This window comes from Callorhinchus milii, unplaced genomic scaffold, assembly GCF_018977255.1.
Source record: "Callorhinchus milii isolate IMCB2004 unplaced genomic scaffold, IMCB_Cmil_1.0 Scaffold28, whole genome shotgun sequence".
In the NCBI taxonomy this organism is placed as follows: Eukaryota; Metazoa; Chordata; class Chondrichthyes; order Chimaeriformes; family Callorhinchidae; genus Callorhinchus; species Callorhinchus milii.
Genome location: NW_024704769.1, coordinates 2,752,361 through 2,774,142, shown reverse-complemented (window position 1 = coordinate 2,774,142; position 21,782 = coordinate 2,752,361).

Genomic DNA, 21,782 nt, shown 5'->3' with positions numbered 1-21,782 from the left:
TCTCCCCCCTTCCCCCCTCCCCCCCTCTCCTCTTCCCCCCTCCCCCCCTCTCCTCTTCCCCCCTTCCTCCCTCTCCTCTCCCCCTTCCTCCCTCTCCTCCTTCCTCCCTCTCCTCTCCCCCTTCCTCCCTCTCCTCTCCCCACTTCCTCTCTCCCTCTCCTCTCCCCCTTCCTCACTCCCTCTCCTCTCTCCTTCTCCCCCCTCCTGCTCTCCTCCCTCTTCTCTCCCCCTCTTCTCTCCCCCCCCACACACTCTCCCTCTCCTTCCTCTTCTCTCCCTCCCCTTCTCTCTCCTCCTCTCCTCACTCCTCCCTCTCCCTCTCTCTCCCTCCAGCCCACTCTCCATCCTCCTCCTCCCCCCCCCTCTCTCTACCTCCCTCCTCCTCCCCTCCCTCTCCTGCCTTCTCTTCCCCCCTTTTCTCCTCTCTCTAGCCCCCACCTCTCTCCTTCTCCACCTCCTCCTGTTGCTTTGGGCATAATAATAATACTTGCATTTAATACAGCACCTCATCACACCTTCAAGAAGTCTCAAAGCGCTTCACAGAATATACCGTGAAGTGTAGTGACTGTGTATATTGTGGGCAGCCAGTTGCGGCACAGCAGCGTCCCCACAAACAGCGTTGGGTGACCAAATTATTATTATTTTTGAAGGGATGATTACCCGAGGAAAAGCGATCTGCTAATTGACTGACAATTGGCTTCCTACTTACTGCCGGGTAAACAGAGGTCGAGCGGAAGGATTAAGAAAACGCGCCTAAGGTTTTGACAACAACAAGATTACATTGATATAGCGCCTTTCATGTCGGGAGGACGTCCCAAGGCGCTGGACAGTGTACACAGTGCATTTCAGACCCGAGCTGGGGGTTGGGGGTGGTGGGGAAGAGGAGGGTGTCGGATTCGAGCCAGTCCTGTGTGACGGTCTCCGGTCCAGTTCTTGAGCCGGAGGTTGTATTCCAGGGGTTGGGGGGCGGTGGGGGGCAGGGAGAGAGACAGAGAGAGTGATAGAGTAACAGACAGGCAGACGGACACGGTGAGAGACTTCAATCAGTGGAGAGAGACACAGAGAGAGAAAGAAGAGAGCGTATGAGGGAGGCACTCCAGGGCACTCACTGCTGATGACAGCACGGCCCAGCCCAGCACAGCCCGGCTCATCAGTGGGACCTGGAAGGACAGATTGGAATTCTCAGTTTGATTTGGATACCCTTTTGGTTTGCTGTTGGGTTTCCGCATGTGTCAGACACCCAGCTGACCAAAACAACACAGACAAGAAGGCACTGAGTGCAGCAAGCTGCAATGCCTAGCCACGCGGTGGCAGCAGAACACTACATATCCATCCATCCATCCACAATAACAGCAGCTTATTGCAGTTACGCATATTAATAATAATCCTTGCGTTTGATATAGTGCCTTATCGCGTCTCTAACCACTCAGCTGCAGGACTCCACATCGTTAGTCCCCCCCCACCCCCACCCCAACCTGGGTGTTTGCACATTTTGTGAACAGGATGAGGCATAGGGCGAGACTGGGCTGGATACAGCAAGGCTGGGTGGGTTAACAAATCCAAATAAACATCTAATTTGTGGTATTTGAAACGGGATTTCTTAAGAATTGATGATGTCTTTCTCTTTCTCTGTCTACTTTCTCTCTCCCATTGATAATACCTCCCTCATACGCTCTCTTCTTTCTCTCTCTCTGTCTCTCTCCACTGACTGAAGTCTCTCACCGTGTCTGTCTGCCTGTCTGTTACTCTACCACTCTCTGTCAGTCTCTCTCCCTACCCCCCCCCTCCCCGTATTGATCGATCGCATTCCGTGTCTCTCTCCTGTTGCTGTGATTCAAACAGATTAATGGCCCTGCAGCAAATCACAGCGCATTGTGCATTTGCTGGCCCTGTGAACGAGCTTTCCCTCCAGTCCTGCTCCCTGTCATTCCCGGTCAGTCACTACTCCCTGCTGCTCTCCCTTTCTTCACGGCCCATTTCAAGACTTCATTAACCGCGCTTTCGGTCATCTTTCCCCTTCGGTCCCCACCCCTCACAGCCATGGCTCCCTGCCCCGTCAACAACAACATTTCAATTACACGGCGCCTTTCGCGTCGGGAGGACGTCCAAACCGCTGGTCAACGAAGGTCCTGAACCCGAGCTTTGTGATGTCCTCCCTGACATAATAAATAATAATGATCCTTGCCTTGGAAATAGCGACTCAATCCACAACTGTTTGTGGGACACTGCTGTGCGCGATCGGCTGCTGCATTTCGCCCACAAACATATACAGCCAATTCACTTATCGCGTCTTTGAGACGTCTCAAAAGACGTGATAAGGCACTATATCAAATGCAAGAATTATTATTATTATTATAGTGCCCCATCACGTTGTTGAGACATCCCAAAACTCCCAAATTGAAGTAACTCTATTTTATGGACGAAACATGTCAGCCAGCATAGCAGCGTCCCGGAACGCTTAATGGCGGAGCACCGCGCGGGGTGTGGGGGAGGTGACCATACGCACGGTCGAGGAGGAAGGTGAATGGGCTCTTTCTGAGCTGTAGTTTCTATGTACCTATGAATGCAAACGCAGGCAGGTTGATGCTATTGTAGTAAGCTGTTCCGTGTGTCTGCAGATACTTTTCCTGTGAAGCTCACGGCTTTACTTGAACGAACTCTTCACTCTCCTGAAAATCCTATCAGCGCAGCAAGTCAAGCCTAAAGCATATCTGCCGACGATCATTCATCATCCTTGTATTCCTGTCATCAGCCCCGCGATAGAGACATGTAACCCCCAAAGCCTCTTAAGTCAGGATTTGGAACCCATCTAGTCCAGGCTGACTGCAATGTAGTGCTGTCTGGGGTGGGGGTGGGAAACACTGCATTGTTGGGAGATGCCGTCCTTCGGATGAGATGTTAAACTCGACTCCCCCCACCCTCCCTGTTTGTGCCCTGCTTGGGTGGATGTTAAAGATCTCCCAAGCACGTGTGTGTGTGTGTGCAATTTCTGTGCGTGTGCGCAGTTGCTCGCACTCAGTCACTGGAGAAGCTGACCCTCCGGGTAAATATTGAGTAAATATTTAACGAGTGCTTTTCCTGCGGATCTTTAGAGTGAAGCTTATTAATGAATCGTACTTTTAGCACAAAAATTAATTCTGTTTCAGTCTCGTCTCTCTCCCCCCCCAGTGAGCTTCCAGCTTCGAAACATTCAGTGTTCCCACTCTCATCTGTAATCACTCTCGCTCACGCTTTCACTCTTTGTCTCTCACTCTTAGTCTCTCTCAATCACTCTATCTCTCACTCATTTTCTCTCTATCTCACGCTCTCTCACCCTCTCTGTCTCCCTCTCTCTCGTTCTCTGACTTTCTCTCTGTCTCATTTGTTTTCTGTCACTCGCTTTCTGTCACGCTCTCACTGTTTCATTTTCTCTTTCTCTCTGTCTCTCTCCATCAGGGAAAAATCTTAACTGACAGTAAATTAAAACAAATGTATCACATAATGATGCGTGGAAGTTAATTACAGGAAGGAATCCTATCCAAGGGGTTTGAATTAATTGTAGGTAGAATAACAGGCAGCCCTGCAAGTGAGTTACAGGCTGGAATCTAATCCAAGGGAGTTTATGAAGTCTTTCTTTAAGGTGTAGTGACTGTATTTTGTAGGCAAACATAGTGGAGAGAGACAGGGAGACCGGGGAGGTCCTTGCAGAGGGTTTTAAAGTGTCAGAACTCCCTCCGCGCAGCATGTTATCAACACGCACACACATCAGGCAATTAACACTCGGAGCATCTGTGGCGAGAGCAGAACTCAATGTGAGAAAGAGAGAGAGAGAGAAAGAAACAGTGAGAGAGAGTGACAGGGACAGCTGTGATTGTGAGATGTTTTTAATTGGTTTCGTCTGACCGTTCACCTGAGCTCGAACGGCAAGGGATTGAGCTGGGGATGCGGGCATCTAGAAGTAGTTTCTGCTCCCTCTAAGCCCAGCGCTTTGGGACGTCCCATTCCCCACCCCGCCAGCAATGTGAGCTTGTAGTCCCTGACGTCGGCTTGGAACGCAAGCCTCCTGACTCGGAGCGAGTGAAAGAGAGAGAGTGAGGGAGAGAGTGAGAGGGAATCTCACACATAAAACAATCATTGGATTCAATTTCGAGCAAATTGTAGCCCTGTTGCAGATGAGCCTTTCTTGGCGGTTTGAGATGATCTGGGAATTTGTTTAGGGGCTGCATCCTTGTGTTGTAACTACACTTGCGGAGGCCTGTTAGAGCACTCGGATTGCTTTTCCGGGGGTAATAATCTCTTTAAAAAAATTGGTCACTCAATCCACGACTTTTTGTAGGGACACTGCTGTGCGTAATTGGCTGCTGCATTTCGCCCACAAAATGCACAATCAGTTCGCTTCATAGTGAATTCTGTCAAACGCTTAGAGACATCCCAGCGACGTGATGAGGCACTATATCAAATGCAAGAATTATTATTATCTCTTGTTTTCCCAGACTCGGGGCTAAAGCTCCTAAGTACACGAAGCCCTAAACACAGGACTTAGTCCTCAAAACGACTCACTTTACAGAGAAATACCGCAAAAAGGGCTTCGAAGGGTCTATCTGTCTGTGAATTCACAACTCACCCACTGAGCTAATAGCCTCTTATATTCACAGTTCCTGTCATTATTCCCAGATGTGAATTTTTTAATATATATATATTTTAAAAAGTGTATAGAATAATTGTCCTGAGTTCCGCTGTTCTCTGGAGTAATTATACGCTGTTCAACTTTGAATTATTTATTAATACGAATCTGTCTTGCATTATTAATGTTAATTATAAGTAGTCAAACAGTGCTTCAGAAGAGCGTCATACAGCATTAAGTACCAGTGTTTAATGCCACTTCAATAACAGGTAAATGAACTTCATGTCTTTAACTTTCACTTAATAATCATAAAGCTTATGGGGGGTTGGGGTGGAGAAAGCTTGCGGGCAGTGCTGGAGGTGGGTGGGTGGGGGGGCAAAGAACGCAGCATTGTGGGAGTCACCATCCTTTAGATGAGACATTAAGCAGCTTCCCATCTGTGTCCTGTTGACAGGATTTCCCACAGCAGGTCAGAAAATCCTGCAAAGCGTTTCGAGATATCTCGATGTTACAAGTCGCTGGGATCGTTCGAAAAGGATGGCATCTCAGACAATCAGCCACTCCCTCCTCACCCTCTCCCAGTGCGGAGGGTGTGTGTGTGTTGGGAGGAGAGTGGAAATCTCACTTGGAAAGACACAATCACCAAACAGCTTTAGATAGCATCATCCCTGTCACCAGAAGTCGATAGGTATCGATTATCAGAATAAAAGGCACAATAAGACACCTTCAAATCGTTCCCGACAACCTCCTCTGACAACAGCATGGACAGGTGACACGAGCCATTGCCTTTATAATTAAAGACATCGATGAGCAGTTACCAATGTGCTGTTGCTCCACACACACATACACACACTCAAACACACACACACAACAACTTATGCACTTATATATAGTGTCTTCCACACGGTAGCGTCTCAGAACGCTTAACACACACATACGTGTACACACCACACACGCTCTCACACACAGACACCCACATACATGTCTAAAGACCTTCCTCTTCGACCTTCCCTTTGGCCATTGTAAAGGGCTTTTCAATACAATACACGTTGACATTGACGCACAGCGTCTTTCGTATCTGGAGGGCATCCCAAAAGCGGTTAACAGTGATGGAATACAATTGGGAGCAATGGAATACAGCACAATATTTGCTCATCGCATTGTTTGCACAGCAGCGATTCGCATTGCACCGGGCGGTTCTGAATGAAAGTAAATGCCATTCAATATTTAAAAGGAAAAAACACAAGGGACCCCAGCCTCACACGCTGCAATAATTGGATGAAGGATTTGGAAACTGGAGAGGCTGAGAGGCAGTGGGGAGATTCCTGCCCTCCGCTCCATCTTCACTCAGTCCACGGCTGTTGGTGGGAACACCGCTGTGCACAATTGGCTGCCGCGTTTCAGTCACAAAATGCAGTCAATTCACTCCACAGTCTCATCTGTGAATCGCTTTGAGACGTTTCGAAGACGTGAATAAGGCATTATATCAAATGCAAGGATTGTTGTTGTTATAAGGATGTGTGGGGGGGGGGGGAGGATTGCAATGAATGGTCTCCTTCCATGCTGTAAGATTCTATGATTTAATGATATAAGAGAATAATACTGAGAATATGTTACCCGACGAGCAACCTTTTCCCAGGGGCTCCTTGTATCTAATCAGACCAAAATAGGCAGCGAGATCCTAAGATGGATATCACCCAGCTGCACTTAGTCTGTCTAACACAGGCTGAATTTAATTACTTTGAACGTGGGGGATAAGGTAGGATCATTTCCAGCATATATGATTAGCGAAGGCGGAGAAGTGAAAGGGGGAGTGGGGGGGGGGGGGGGGAGGGTGGAGAGAGAGAGCGAGAGAGAGAAGAATATAGAGAGTGAGGGCATTCCATGAATATTAATAGTTATTTCGATTTGAAATTCAAGAATAAGATGGCTCGCTCGCTCCACAAATACACACAGTCACTACACAGTGGAACCCTGCAGAGCGCTTTGAGAAGTCTCGAGGCCGTGATAAGGTGCTGTACCAACAACAACAAGAAGATGACATCTGTATAGCGCCTTTCACGTCGGGAGGACATCCCAAGGAGCTGGACAGAGTACAGCATTTCAGACCCGAGGGGAAGGGAAGGGGGGGGGGGGGGTGATGGCATGGTCGAAGAGGAGGGTCTTCCCCAACCACCACATCCCCCCTCCCCACTTATTACAGCATCAAGCTGCTTCTGAAAATAACCTTGTGTTAAATAAACATTTTCTGGTGTCTGTCCCAAAATTACCCCATTCAACACCGGACCCCTTCCCTCTTCTGCTACGTTGGTGCATCGAACAAGAAAGATAAAAAGCCTTTCTCTCTCTCCTTCTCTCTCTCTCTCTCTTTCCCCTTCTGCTGCCTTCCCTTTTGACAAACGGGGGGGGAAAAAAAACCGACATCTTTGACTCGTGAAAAACACTGCAAATTGGCAGTAACAAGACAATGCGATCTGAAAGCTCCAGCAGAAATATAATCCAGCTATTTGGTTTAGTCATTGATCTCCCAGGGAAGATTGCAACCTACAGGCTCCCCTTGAAGGAAAAACCTTCATGCTCTCGATTTGATTAGCTCTCTGTAGGTTTCATTTGAAGCTGGGGCAAAATTCACTTTGATATCACAAACAGCCGAGCCTTCCGGAGAGCATTGATCAATCTTCTGAATGAAAGATCGCTCCTAAAGTTTGCTGCTAAAATACATCTGCCGTACGTCCGAGGATTCTGATTCAGTTTCTCGCCTCTCACCTCAGGGGTCTGGTTTGAGTTTGGAATGAAACACATATTGGAGCGACGCTGCATTTGCATTTTACGGTGATATCACGCGAAGCGCCTTGAAGCATCCTCCTGACGTTAAATGATTGCTATATAACGAACGTCTTTCCGACATGAAGGGCGCTATTCGGGTCTAATTTGTTGTTATAATAATAATAGGCGTTTGATATCAAGTCTTGACTGCATTTTGTGGGCAAATCCACTTTGCAATATATTCCGTGAAGCGCTTTGAGACGTCGTGAAGACGTGATTAAAGTGTTATATCAAACACGTGGATTATTACCGTTATTATTAACGTGTATTTTCGAGCGAGGGAGTCAGCATTGCTCAGCCGCTCGCTCCTCCTCTCGATGTGGCGAGGAGCAAAGGATCAGGAACAACAAGAAAGCTCGACTGAGAAGTTAAAGATGGCCTCTGGCTAAAGATGTCCGGGCTGACAGCCCACCGCACAGCTTGATGTCAGCCTCTGTTGCTGCACTTACAGTTTGGATAATTCCTTTCACAGCTTGCAGCTATTTTCTGCCAGCGGTTGATGGAGAACCACCTTTAGCCAGAAACACAAAGGCACAGCGTAGAGGAAGCTTCATTCCGTCTCCAATCCTGACCTGGAAGTGCGGACGGCCGCGCAGCGTAGAGGGAGCTTTCCTGCGTCGCTGACCCGTGCTCTCGCTGATGAGGGAAGATGGGTAAGAACGATGCCAACCGTATTCCGTCAATGGTTCATTTATTCAGAATTCAGGCGGCAAAGTGGGATTGAATGACAAATCCCACTGGGCCACCGTTCCCTCGTCACGTGTGATCACAGTATCACAACAGTCTCAAAATACATATTAATATAAACTCGGGCCAACGATACATATTAAAAACCCTGCTCCGTTTGTCCCAAAGGGCTCAGCACAAGACACAACAACCAACAACACCAACAACACAGCGCCCTTCACATCAGGAGAAGAAGGTCTTAAGATGGAGAAGGAGGTGGGGGGGGGGGGGGGGGGTTTGGGGGCAAGGCGGGGGAATAGAGGGTGAATTTTCCAGAGTTCCAAATGAAGGGAAAGAAAGGTTGGGGAAGGATTGAAGTGACCATTAAGGTATCCAATGACACCGATCTTTCACTCTGCCCCTCGGAAGTGGGAAGAGTATTCGTTTCAAAACCCAAGTCGCAGCTGCTAATTGAAAACACCGAGACATCCCGAGTCCGTGCCAAGTATTCAGGACATGCGTTTAATTAAATTTCCTGCTTGCATTCAGAACACCACTAATTGGAGAAGATAAAAATATAATTAGTGACTTACCTAAAGTTTTCTGTCTCTCTCGCTCTCTCTCTTTCTCTCTCTCTCTCTTTCTGCCTCTCCTCTTCCTGCACCACGCTCTGCGAGCCTATCACCCCTCTCCGAAAGGTAATAACTCCTTCAAAGTAAATAAAAATAATTTTGTCACTCAATCCACGGCTGTTTGTGGGGACCCCGCTGTGCGCAATTGGCTGTCGCGTTTCGCCCACAAAATATACAGCCACTTCACTTTACAGCGTATCCTGTGAAGCGCTTTGAGACGTCTCGAAGACGTGATAAGGCGCTGTAGCAACAACAACAACAACAAGATTCCATTTATAGAGCGCCTTTCACGTCGGGAGGACGTCCCAAGGCGCTGATGAGGGAAGATGGGTAAGAACGATGCCAACCATATTCCGTAACCATATGCAATAATAATGCAGGGATTATTATTATTAATTCCCTCCACGCTCTCGCCCACCTTACCTCTGCGACGTGCTTAAAAACCTATCAACCACGCTGCCCACACCACAGCATCTGAACACCACACGACATTGTGTTTGGATGGTGATGGGGGACATATTATCTGGTAGATTCCCAACACAAGAGGGACGCCTGGGATTTAGAGGCGAAGCAGAGGAGAGCAACAAGGATGAATTCCCCCATCAGCCCGAATTGTTAGAGGCACGTGATAAGGTTGAGGTTTTGCACCCGAGCAGGGGGTCGGATTTGGAAGGGTGAGGGCCAAGTGGGTTGGGTGGACGGAGTGGGGGAGACACGATGACCGAAGGCACTGTGCTGTCAAAAAGGAAGAGACAAATTGTGTTGACCAGTGTTGATATGCGTTCCCTGATCCCGGGTAAAACAAGCTTTAAATCAGTCATTTCCAAAGCAGCGAAGATAAATAAAAGGCACGTTTTAAGCTTGAAATAAGCGTCAGGCTATCTGCGCGTTTTGCAAGTGATTAATGACTGCTTATGTGCATGCACGGAGTGTGCATGATAGATACAAAATGGGTCTCTGGGTGCAGAAATCAGTGGGACCAAAGCGGAGAGATGTCCTGAGGCTCAGTGTTTAGAGCATTCCCAGGCAGGGAAAAATGTTGGACAAGTTTCCTTACTCCACACACACACACACACACACACACACGCACGTGCGGGAAGTGGGATGTTAGTCGGATCACTTTTCCAGGGGTAATAATCCCTTCCAAAAATAATGATAATAATAAATTGGTTGCTTAATCCACGACTGTTTTATGGGACACTGCTGAGCGTAATTGGCTGTTGCGTTTCGCCCACAAAATATACAACAACCACAACAACAAAATTACATATATAGAGCACCTTTCACGTCGGGAGGACGTCCCAAATCGCTGGATACAGTGAATGATTCGGTCGTTTTGCGTCCTGGAGCGCTAGACAGTGACGGAGCACGACGCTGAGCGAGGTCGAAGAGGAAAGTCTTCAGGTGAGAGCTGAAGATGGGGGAGGAAGGGGTCAAGGTGGAGGGATAGAGGATGGGTGTTCCAGAGTTTTGGGGCATAGTGACTGAAAGAGCGCCCACCGATAGTGGAAGGGAGGGCACGAGGATAAGCAGGACCCAGAGTCAGTCGAGCGAAGGCTGTGGGATATAGCAGTACAAATACTGTACAATAAAGTTACCGTTTCTCTCACATTCAGAAAACTAATGGGACGTTTGATTTCCAAATTGTCGTCAGAATGCAAGCCTCAAACGTATCTAACAGAACAGCCACAAAGGTCAACGAGATGCTGAATGTGTTGTGTGCATGTGTCACTTGTTAGAGACACTAGATTTAGATAGCAAAAGGCAGGCTTGTAGAGGAGAAGCAAAGCTATCAAAACGTAGGCCCACATGGGATTACTGTTGCTATTGACTGTTCCCAGCTCCAGGCGAGGATTATGTTTTAAACCCCGTCAAAGGATCGAGCCTGGAGATAACAGCACAGGGATAAACTGTGCCGCCTTCACACACACTCTTCTTCCTTTCCCATCTTCTCCACCCTTTGTGGTTCTGATTCCCGCGTCTAATCTGACAAACAGCTCGAGCAACAAGGCACGGTGACACGCTCGGCTCGTTGCTGTGATGTGGGTGGTCTGGAGGGACCAGACCGCACCAGGCAAGGGGTCTTCTTTATCCGAATTCATCTTGTGAGAGAGCACCCTGCACGTCAGGAGGACAACAACAGCAACAAATGACATTTACACGGCGCCTTTCACCCTGGGAGGGCTTCCTTTCAGGCATTTGGACCCCAGTTGGCGGCTGGGATTTGGAGGGTTGTAGGGCAGGGAGAATAGGGGTGGGAGGGTAGAGGTAGGAGGGTGACCGGAGGCACGTTTGAAGAGGTCTTGAAGAAAGCAAGGGAGGGGAGAGCCGACGGGAGTGTGGGGAAATGGGAGTTCCAAAGGGTGGGGGCAGAGAGGCTGAAGGCCTGACTGTTGATGGTGGGACAGGCCAGGCGGGGGACATGGAGCAGGCCGGACACGCCTGAGCGGAGGGAGTGGACAGTCTATGGAGTTAGCAGGTCATAGGGGACATCTTAAAGAGCTTCAGATGGAGTGGGGGGTGGGTCAAGAATGGGCAAGGTGGAGGCTTTCCGCGGTAGGGGTGTGGGGAGGTAAACAGATGGACTGAAATGATCAAGGGTAGATCATTAGCCAGATTCAATGCAGTTGGTGAGAAGCACACCAGGTAATTCAAGTGAACCAAGCAGAAATAATTTGACACTATTATTCGGATAAATTGGGCTTGGAGGGGATTAAAGTGGTATATATTTTTTTTGGGGGGGGGCAAGATAAATTAATTATTTGACTTTTTGACCGCCTAAGTTAACAGGATCTGAGCGTTAACATACTAATTTGACATTGTGCGGCAATGGATTATGTAGATAAGGGAGGCAGGGAGGTGTACAGATACTGTACAAGGAGTTTGTGTGGATTAAAGCCCTTTCTCAACACTTGTAGCTTCACAACTGCAAAAGATTAAGCACACAAAAGCCACAGGTAAAAAAAAAACACGGAAAGAAGCTGAATAGTCAGCCTTGCCTAAGCTGCTTACAGATAATTATTATCTTAAACCAGCGCGAGAGAGAGGGAGAGGGAGAGGGGGTGGTGGGGGGGTGGATTGGAGATTCTCCAGATTGCTGTCGTACTCAGGCATTTTCACAGCTGCTTTGCGAGGATTTGTTACTGCTGTTTATTCACTAACAAATCCACATCAGCCACACTTTCCAGTGAATTCCCATGAAGTGCTTTCAGATGTCCTCCCGATGTGAAAGGCGCCACAACAGACACGAGAGCGGTCATCTATTTATTATTATTTCGCCCACAAAATGTGCACTTCACCGTATATTCTGTGAAGCGCTTTGAGACGTCTCGAATAAGGCGCTGTATCAAATGCCAGGATTATTGTTATTTTATTATCATTACACAGACGCAATATTCTTTCATCTTAGAGAGTATTTCCGAACAGAACTCCCTAGCTAATTTGCTCTCGAAAGAATCAACACTGTCTGCTTCCACCGCATCTTAAAGAGCATCAGCGTTTTCTTTTCCCAAGCCCTAGCGTGGATTGAGTGACCAAATTATTATTACCTTTTTCTTGAGGGATTATTATCAGACGTGTGTGAGTGTATGTGTGTGTGTGTATGTGTGTGGAGTAAGGAAACTTGCCCAAGATTTTGCCCAGCTGGGAATTGAACTCAGGTCCTCTCTCTCTCTCTCTCTCTCTCTTGCGAGGCGAGTGCTCTAACCACTTTATAGGAGGAAGGTCTTCAGGCGTGACCTGGAGATGGGGAAGGAAGTTGGGGTGGGGGGTGGGAGGTGGGGTGTGTGAGTTAGAGGAAAGGGCACTGAGTAAGTGCAAGTTGCTGTAGTTATTACGGATTGTGATGGCGGCTCAGTTTGAATTATACGTCAAGCGTCAACGCTCCACATTCATCTTACTCCCATAATCAATAAATAACGCGCAGAGATACACGAGGGGCAGTGAGGATATGACGTCCTGATGAATATCAATGTGTTTTTAATCCAACCAATTTCATTCCATAAGGACATAGGTATCACTCAAGGTGCCAATAATCTGGGGCCGAGTTCTGGTGCATTTTACCAGTTCGCAGTCCGAGCTCGCGGCCCGGTCTGATGGTCTAATGTAGGAGCTTGCTGCTGCGTTTGCCTTTGAAACACACAGCCACTACACTTAATAATCCTTGCACTTGATACAGCGCCTTCGAGACGTCTCAAAGCGCTTCACGGAACAATACTGTCAAGTGGAGCGACTGTGTATTTTGTGGGCGAAACGTGGCAGCCAACATGAACGCTGATTGACCAAATTATTATCATTTCGCAGGGATTATCACCCCTGGAAATGGTGATGCGCCAATCGACTCACAACCGGGTTCCTACTTGACAGCGATATTAATAATCCTTGCATTTGAGATTGAGACGTCTCAAAGCGCTTCACACAATATCCTGTGAAGTAGAGTGACCGTATATTTTGTGGGTGACAGTAAGTGCTCGGGAGACTTGGCGAGAGGCTCGAGGAATGTTGTAAGAAGGCACACAGCTTGTGCTTGTGCGATGCTAATCTCACGTCAATAATTGAATGATTTCGTTGCAATGTTCTTTTCTTTGTGATATAAAATGTTGTGTTAACATCCGTCAGCACTCCAGGTCTGTCTGTAATCCCTGCCCACGCTAAGCTTCCGTGCTTTTCCAACAACAAGTCCTGATCAGCAAGAATTTGATGCTTAAGCCTCACTGAATATGTAACATGTACCGTGGAGCTCTGTAGCTCAGTGGTTAGAGTGCTCTCCTTCACAAGCGAGAGGACCTGGGTCCAATTCCCAGCCAGGGTGAAACCTTAGGCAAGTCTCCTTACTCCACACGGCTCGGTTTACCTGGCAGTATATTTTGTGAAGTGCTTTGAGACGCCTCCGACGATGTGATAAGGCGCTGCATCAAATGCAAGGATCATTATTATAATCTCTTTACCCTCTGGTAAAGAGAAACTTCTTGATATCCTTCCTGAACTTCCCCCTCACAACTCTAAGCTTACGTCCTCTTGTTCCTACTGTCTCAATGCAGTGCATCCCAAAGTATTAGTCTGCGTTGAGTTTTTTAATAATAATAATAATAATAATCCTTGCATTTGATATAGCCCTTTTCGCGTCAGGAGGACGTCCCGAAGCGCTTCACAGAACACACTGTAAAGTGAATTGACTGTACATTTGTGGGCGAACGCGGCAGCCAATTGCGCACAGCAATGTCCCACAAACAGTTGTAGATTGTAAATGACCAATTTATTATTGTTTTTGGTTTTGGAGGGATTATTATTAGGCTCTGTGTGGAGTAAGGAAACTTGCCCAAGGTTTGGCCCTCTGCCTGGAATTGAACTCAGGTCTCTCGCTTGCAAAGCGAGTGCTCTAACCTCAATTTTTCAATCCCCTTTGCAATTCTATTCACCTTTGTGAGGCTCTCTAAATCGTCTTCTCTCAAGACAGCCTTGCCGTTGCTCACAGCTCGTTCCTCTAACACTGCGTTGTTGCTCAAAGCTCTTCAATCAACACTGAGAAGGCCAGGAATGTTTCACCACGGCTACAAGAGTTTGAAGACCTTATATAGATATAACTCCTCTTGCTCGTTCTCCCCCCCACCCCCCCCAGCCCCCCCCCCCCACCTCATTCCCATGTCCCTCACCATCATTGCTCTTCGCTCATCCCAGTTCTGATAGGAAATAATAAAGTCGAGAGACGCCATCCATCACCTTTGATGGTGATGGTCGGAGAGAGAAGAGAGAGAAGAGAAGAGAAGAGAAGAGAAGAGGCAGACAGAGACAGCGAGAGGGGGGCAGAGACAGAGAGGGAGAAGAGCCAGAGGTTGAGATGGATGATGTGTCAAAAAAAATTGTCTGTATTCCCATACGCCAATGTTATCACCTGAAGGGCCATTTGAACGGCTAAATTTAGAGGCTTAATGCTGTCACAATGCAGAAATACTGTACAACAAAGAGTCAAGCGGTCGGCCCACTTTCCGTTCAGTCACCCACGAACCAATTCACTTTACAGGATATTCTGTGAGACATCTCAAAGAGCGCTGAACACTCTGTCCTGCGCTGTGTAAATGCCATTTTTTCGTTGAATAGGAAAGGGAAAAAAAAGACGAGCGCCCACACACACACACACACATAAACACACTCAAACACACACACACAAACACACACAAAAACACGTGCACGTACACAAACACGCTGAGACAAACACACACACACGTACACGCGCACACGCAAACAAACACACTCAAACACATACACGCACAAACACGTGCACACACACACAAACACACTGAGACAAAAACACACATACACACACACACACACACAAACACACTGAGACGAACACACACACATACGCGCGCGCACACACACGCACACACGAATACACTCAGGCACACCCGCGCAGACAAACCCAGGCACACGCACACACACGCAGACAAACGCGCACGCACGGACAAACAGACAAACAACGCACACACACACCCACACGCACACACACCCACACACGAAGAGATATCAGAGAGAAAGCTCAAAGTCACGGAGTGGGTCTTTGAACGATCTGAAGCTGTCGTGTCTCATCCCATCAAAGTTGCCCGACATGTCGTTTCAAGGCAACTTTTGGCCACTTCAAGTGATTGCAGGAGAGGATAGCAAAGCATATCCGATCCTTAATCACGCATCACATCTTCCCAGGCTACATCACCGTCCCCGACTAAAACGCAACTCTCTGCCGTGACCCCCTGTCGCACACCGCTCTGTCTCTCGCTCTCTGTAAAAGCTGCTTTCGAAAAGATGTCACAAGAGATTAGGGCCGAAAAAAGTCTGGCGCAAGGTAAGAGCAGGTGGCAAAGTTTCAACCGCCTAAACAGCAGCCAATTGCTCCTTCCTACCTCTGCGACCTTCTAAATACTCCCTACCAACCTGTCCGCTCCCTCCGCTCAGCGGGCTCCGGCTTGCTTCACCCCCCCCGCCTTGCCCAGCCCGCCCCACCATTTGCGGTCAGGCCTTCAGCCGCTCTGTCCACAGACTGTAGATCTCCATCCCGCAGTCCCTCCGTCTCGCCCCATCCTCTGCCTCCTTCAAGGCACACCAGAGTGTAGACCAGAGGAGCAAATAGCTGTGATCCTAAGAGGATCAGTCATAATAATATGGATAAATATAATGTACAAAATAACCTTCGTCTGAAAGAAGAGTGCTTAATGAGGCACTTTATCAAAGTATATACAATAGTCACTGATGTAGAGAAGAGAAACCCAGTCCATCACTGCACAAGATGATAAGAAAACTTCTTTCAGAGGTCTGTTTTCGAGACTGAAAAGCTCTGAGACTATCATCGAGACTCTCATCCCGCAAATATTGTGGAGTCCTGTTAGCTCAGTGGTTAGAGCTCTCGCCTCGCAAGCGAGAGACCTGGGTTCGATTCCCAGGCAGGAGAAAATGTTGGCCAGGTTTCCTTACTCCCACCCACACTCTGTTTGCCTCGCAGTAATCAAGACGCTTGAAATACAATGACTTGTATTCAGTGCCTTACACATCAGTTTCAAAGCCCCTCACAGAATGAACCAGAATTTGCGCACAGCGACGTCCCCACAAACAGCCAAGGGAGTGAACGAACGATTTCATCTTGTAAATAATGATTCATTCTGGGTGATTATGTTATGTACGATCATGACCATAAGCGTTGATTCGTATGATTATGGCTAATGTGCTGCTCGCTGTCGTTTAATAAGGAAAATGGGCCATCGAATGACCTACGAAACCCTTGAAGTCGGCTGTGAAATGGAAGCTAGCGGTCGGCTGGCTGGTACACACTGGTTTTTAAAGCTATCAAAGAAGTTCGACCAAGTGACATTTTCCAGAACAAAGAAACATGCCAGAGTAGCAGTTTCAAGGTCTTAGGGCCGGGAGCCTGGTACGCACCAGATAAGACAGCCCAAAGAATGATGCACAGGGGTGGTTTAGGAAGGCCTCTTGACTTAACTAGTTTAACCCTAGGCAGAGGTCAAGTCAGGAAGAGAAGAAAATGCTGACTTGAGAGCATTCCAGGGAAGAACTGGTTGAATTAAAAATAAGTGGATCAGGCGGCTAACAAGGTCAAGGAGAGGAGGAAAAAGAGGAGGTCGATGGCCAGACAAGACCTGGTCTTTGTGACGACGGAGTGAAGAGGACGGGCAGAAGGGCTGAAGGAGGGAGAACCATGGACTCCAGAGCCCAGCGAGCAGGCAGTCTGGCCAGCTGATCACGCTGGGTGACTCTCTGAGGGAGAGCAGGAGGAGGACGCTGCCAAAGTGGGGGGGAATTGGCGGATAGTACCCCGAATGAGAAATACTCTCTTCTGGATACTCTTTGAGATGCTCTCGAACAATGCACAGGGAGAGATGTTGCTTTGAAGCCCACAATCTTGTGACTCGGGAGACCAGAGATTTACCGACTGTTGTAGAGCTTTGGACTCGTTTATTTCTACCCTCCACGCTTTTCCCTGGCTCTTTAATTATTCAAGCTCAAACCTCACGGATTTCAGCTTCAAATGACTAACGCACTCTGCCACCACGTCAGTGAAGCACGCTGACTCTCACACTCCTGTTCAATTACTGTCGAAGGGATGGTAACCTTTGGAAGAACATTACAGCGAGCATTCAACAGCATGTAGCTCAGTGGTTAAAGCACTCGCCTCGCGAGCGAGGGGACCTGCGTTCGATTCCCGGGAGGGTCTGGTCAGGGTGAAACATTGACCAAGTATCCTTACTACACACACACACACACACGCCTCTGTTTAACCAGCAGTAAGTAGGAACCTGGCTGTTAGTCAATTGGTGGTAGGGGGTAATTGGTTCCAGGGGGTAATAATCCCTTAAAAAAATAAGGTCACTCATTCCGCCACTGTTTGTGGGGAGACAACCGTTATTATTATACAATGGGACTAAATGGATTATTCTTTCAAAGAGTGAGCCCAGAACACAGTGGGTCGAATGTTTTGTAAATCTCTGTAGTTCTGCGGTTCAACAGAAGGGCAGGCTCACCCCTCAGGCAAGGAAGAGGTAAAGCCCCCCCACCCCCCACCAAGTCCTCTGTTCTCACACCTTCTCTCCTCCGCAGGCTGTCGGGAGTGAGAGGACTGAAGGCACATCAATCGATGCCAAATGTTTCTGCGTTGTTAACTGCAGAGTCAATACCGCAGCCATTAAGGCTCGCAACGGATAAAAAAAACAGCGTTGAGGCAGGAAGAGAGCATTTCGTCGTTTGACTGCCCTTTGCATCATGCCGGGACTTGGACTCGCACAGTCCAAGCTGACGCTATTAGGCTCTGAGGGGGGGGGTTGGGGAAACCATCTTCAAATTAGAACTGGGCCATTTAGGAGAGAAGTGGGAGGTGGGGGAAGATGGGGGAAGCGAGGCATTATCGGAGGCACTGTGCTTCAGATGAGACGTTAAGCCAGTGTCTCAGCTATTCCCTGTTCGCGTGACGTTAAAGATCTTCCCTCTCCGCTGGACGAGTGAAGGGAGATTCTCTCAGTTGCTGTCCGAGAAACTTAAATTGGGCTGTGTTTAGGACATTGCTGTGGTGGTCAAGATACAGTCACCGCCTTAGACAGCAGCAGCAACAACAACAACTTGCATTTATACAGCGCCCTTCACTCAATTACTGGACACTAGCCCTTTGAGGTGTTCCAATCTCAAAGCCTTTATATAGTCTAATAAAAACCTTTCTTTCTTGCAATTTCGTTCTTTCTTTCCTTCCACCGGGTCTCAAAACCATTCTTAATAAGCTCCCAACCTCTCACACTCAGGACGGGCTGATTGGCTTCGCACAAAAGATGTTTGATGAGCTTTGCAGAAGCTTTCGCTCGCTGCCTTCGTATTGATTCGGTTTATCCAGTGCCTCCTGGTAATGATGGGCTCTCTTCAAGCAAAACCACCGAGAGCGATTACACTGGGGCTCTAACGGTCTCGTGTGAGTTGGATCAATGATCGGATTAGTCTCGACTCCCATGAACGTGGGTTGATCTGGGCAAAGATGTATCACACTGGCAACGGCAATACTTTGTGGGCTATCATGTGGCGTCCTGTAGCTCAGGGGTCAGAGCCCTCGCCTCGCAAGCGAGAGGACCCGGGTTCGATTCCCGGGCGGGTCAGGTCAGGGCGAAATGTTGGGCAGGTTTCCTCCACACACACGCACACACACACACACACACACACGCACACACACGCACACACACACACACACACGCCTCTGTTTACCAGCAGTCAGTCGGAACCCGGATGTTGGTCGATTCGCGTATCGCTTTTCCGGGGGAAATAATCCCTTCAACAACAAAAAAAACTAAAATAATAATAAATTGGTCACTGAATCCACAACTGTTTATGGGGGACGCTGCCGTGAGCAATTGGCTGCCGCGTTTCACCCACAAAGTACACAGCCAATCCACTTTACAGTCTATCCTGTGAAGCCCTTTGGTGATAAGGTGCCATATCAAATGCAAGGGTTATTATTATTATTATTATTATTATTATCATAATCTGCTCCCTTCCAACATCTCCCCGTTCTGACGAAAGCTCATCGACCTGAAACTTGAACTCATTTTCCTCTCTCTATAGATGTTGCCTGACCTACTGCGGGTTCCCATTGACTTCTGTTTTTATTTCAGATCTCCAGCATCTGCAGTATTTTGCTTTACCCAGGCTCCGTTACTGGATTAAAAAGTGATGTGACCTCTGACTAGCTTTTGTGTCCAGCTCGGACTGAAAAGAATTTCAGTTGAATTATATTACTGAGACTGTGCAGAGTCTTTACTCTGTCTCTCGCCCGTTCTGTCACTTACTTGGTTAGGATAATAATAATAATAATACTAATCCTTGCATTTGATACAGCGCCTTATCAGGTTGTCGAGACGTCTCAAAGCGCTTCAACAAATATAACGTAAAGTTAATTGACTGTGTATTTTGTGGGCGAAACACGGCAGCCAATTGCGCACAGCGGCGTCCCCCTCAAACAGCAGTGGATTGAGGGACCGAGCTATTATTATTGTGCTTTTGACATGCACGGATACACAGAGGGACCTTTACTCTGTCTCTAACCCGCGCCCTCTCTGAACTGGGAGTGCTGGACGGACAGTGTAGAGAGAGGGAGCTTTACTCTGTCTCGAACCCATTTCGTGGAGAGAGTTTCCCCTCTGCATCTAAAGTGGTCTTTGCTTGACCTTCAGAGTTCCAGCACCGATTCCTTCTCATTTGAGGTGGATTTAATGGTAGCTTGTGAGTCAATACTTTGCCCTTGAGTCCAACTCCCTGCTGACTTGTTCCTTGAACTTTTTCCCTATTATTCTACCGCTGTTCAATCGCTGTCAGTATCCATAACAGTGGGAACTGTTATTGGCGAGAAAACTTTGCCCAACTTAGTTTTTCTTTTGCAGTAGTAAATGTCTCTTTCCTCCCTGATGGTTCCATGCTCCAGGAGTCTAATGGCTGCCTCGCTGGCAAAATACCAAGAACTCCCAAGGTCGATTAAGGTTGGACACGGAACTCAATCTCCGAGAACCAATTACTTGGCCAAATGTTATCCGTGAGTCGTTCTGCCTTTCTCTGTGGTTCTTGTACACCTCCTAACCTTAGCATTGGATCCCACTATCTGTGGAGCCCGACAGAGGATTATTGCTTTGAGCGCAATGTTCTCTCGGCTGTGAAAGTAATAATAATAATGATAATAATAATCCTTGCACTTGATACAGTGGAGTCCTGTAGCTCAGGGGTTAGAGCCCTCGCCTCACAAGCGAGAGGACCTGGGTTTGATTTCGCCCACAAAACACACAGTCGCTACACTTTACAGTGAATCCTGTGAAGCGCTTCGAGACGTCTCGAAGACGTGATAAGGCGCTGTAATCAAATGCGAGGATTATTATTATCATACATCGCCTTGTCACGCACTTCACAGGACGTATTGACACGGATGTGACAGTGTATTCGAAAGGCAAAGGTCTCGGACCTGAAACGGACTCAACAAACAGACTCTCTTCTGCAGCGTCACCCCACGTTACGCTGTCTCCTGACGTGTCAAGGCTCGATTAGTATGAAGCCAGCAGTAAAAGGCAAATCAAAGCGGCTGCAAATCTCCGTACCAGACAACAGCTGTTTCAATTATTAACTGATCAGAGCTCATTGTATCCAATACTGGCGGCTTTCATCTTCACCCAAATGTCGGAGTCTTTCTCGCTTGCTAGTCCAAGTGATAATTGCTCTTTGTGGGCTAGCGGTGATGTTCTGACACACGCTAATCCCCTCCAACTCACTTCACGTCATTTACGGGCTCAAAACAGTCGAATTAAACAGGCGGAAACTAATTAATTTCCAACGCAGTTCAGATGCCAGTACACTCTTCGCAGCGGCGCATTATGATTGAGTAAGCTTCACTGGCCTTTGCTTTTTTTCTCCGCATGTGCATAATAAAAATCAGCACTGACGGTTATGTTATGGGCGAAACGTGGCGGCTGATTTATGGGGTGAGCGACCAATTTTCTTTTCATTTGGGTGGATTGTTGGCCGGGAAAGACCGAGGTCTCATCTGCCTGTTCGTGTGGATGTTAAATATTCCGCGGCGCTATTCGAAGGGAGAAGGGAGTTACTCTTTCTTTCTCTCTCGCTCTCTCTCCCGGTGTCCTGCCCGACAATCCCCAAATAAAAAAAAGATAGTCACTCGATCCACGACTGTTTGTGGGGACGCTGCTGAGCGCAATTGGCTGGCGGGTTTCGCCCACTTTACAGCGTATCCCGTGAAGCGCTTTGAGACGTCTCGAAGACGTGATAAGGCGTTGTATTAAATGTGAGGACTATTATCATACCAGGGAGAGTAGAATTAAAATTCCAGTTGTGTTTAGCACTATTATACGTGCAGCAAAGAGCAGGATCATCACTTAAAACCTAGTGAGAAGTTATTTTAATATATCCATTATGCATTCAGCGATCATTATTAAGTCATTTTTTTTCCTTTTAACGCAGCTTAAGGCTAAAGACTCTTTCATCGGTGTTTGGCGCAAACAGCAGAGGGAGAAAAAAAA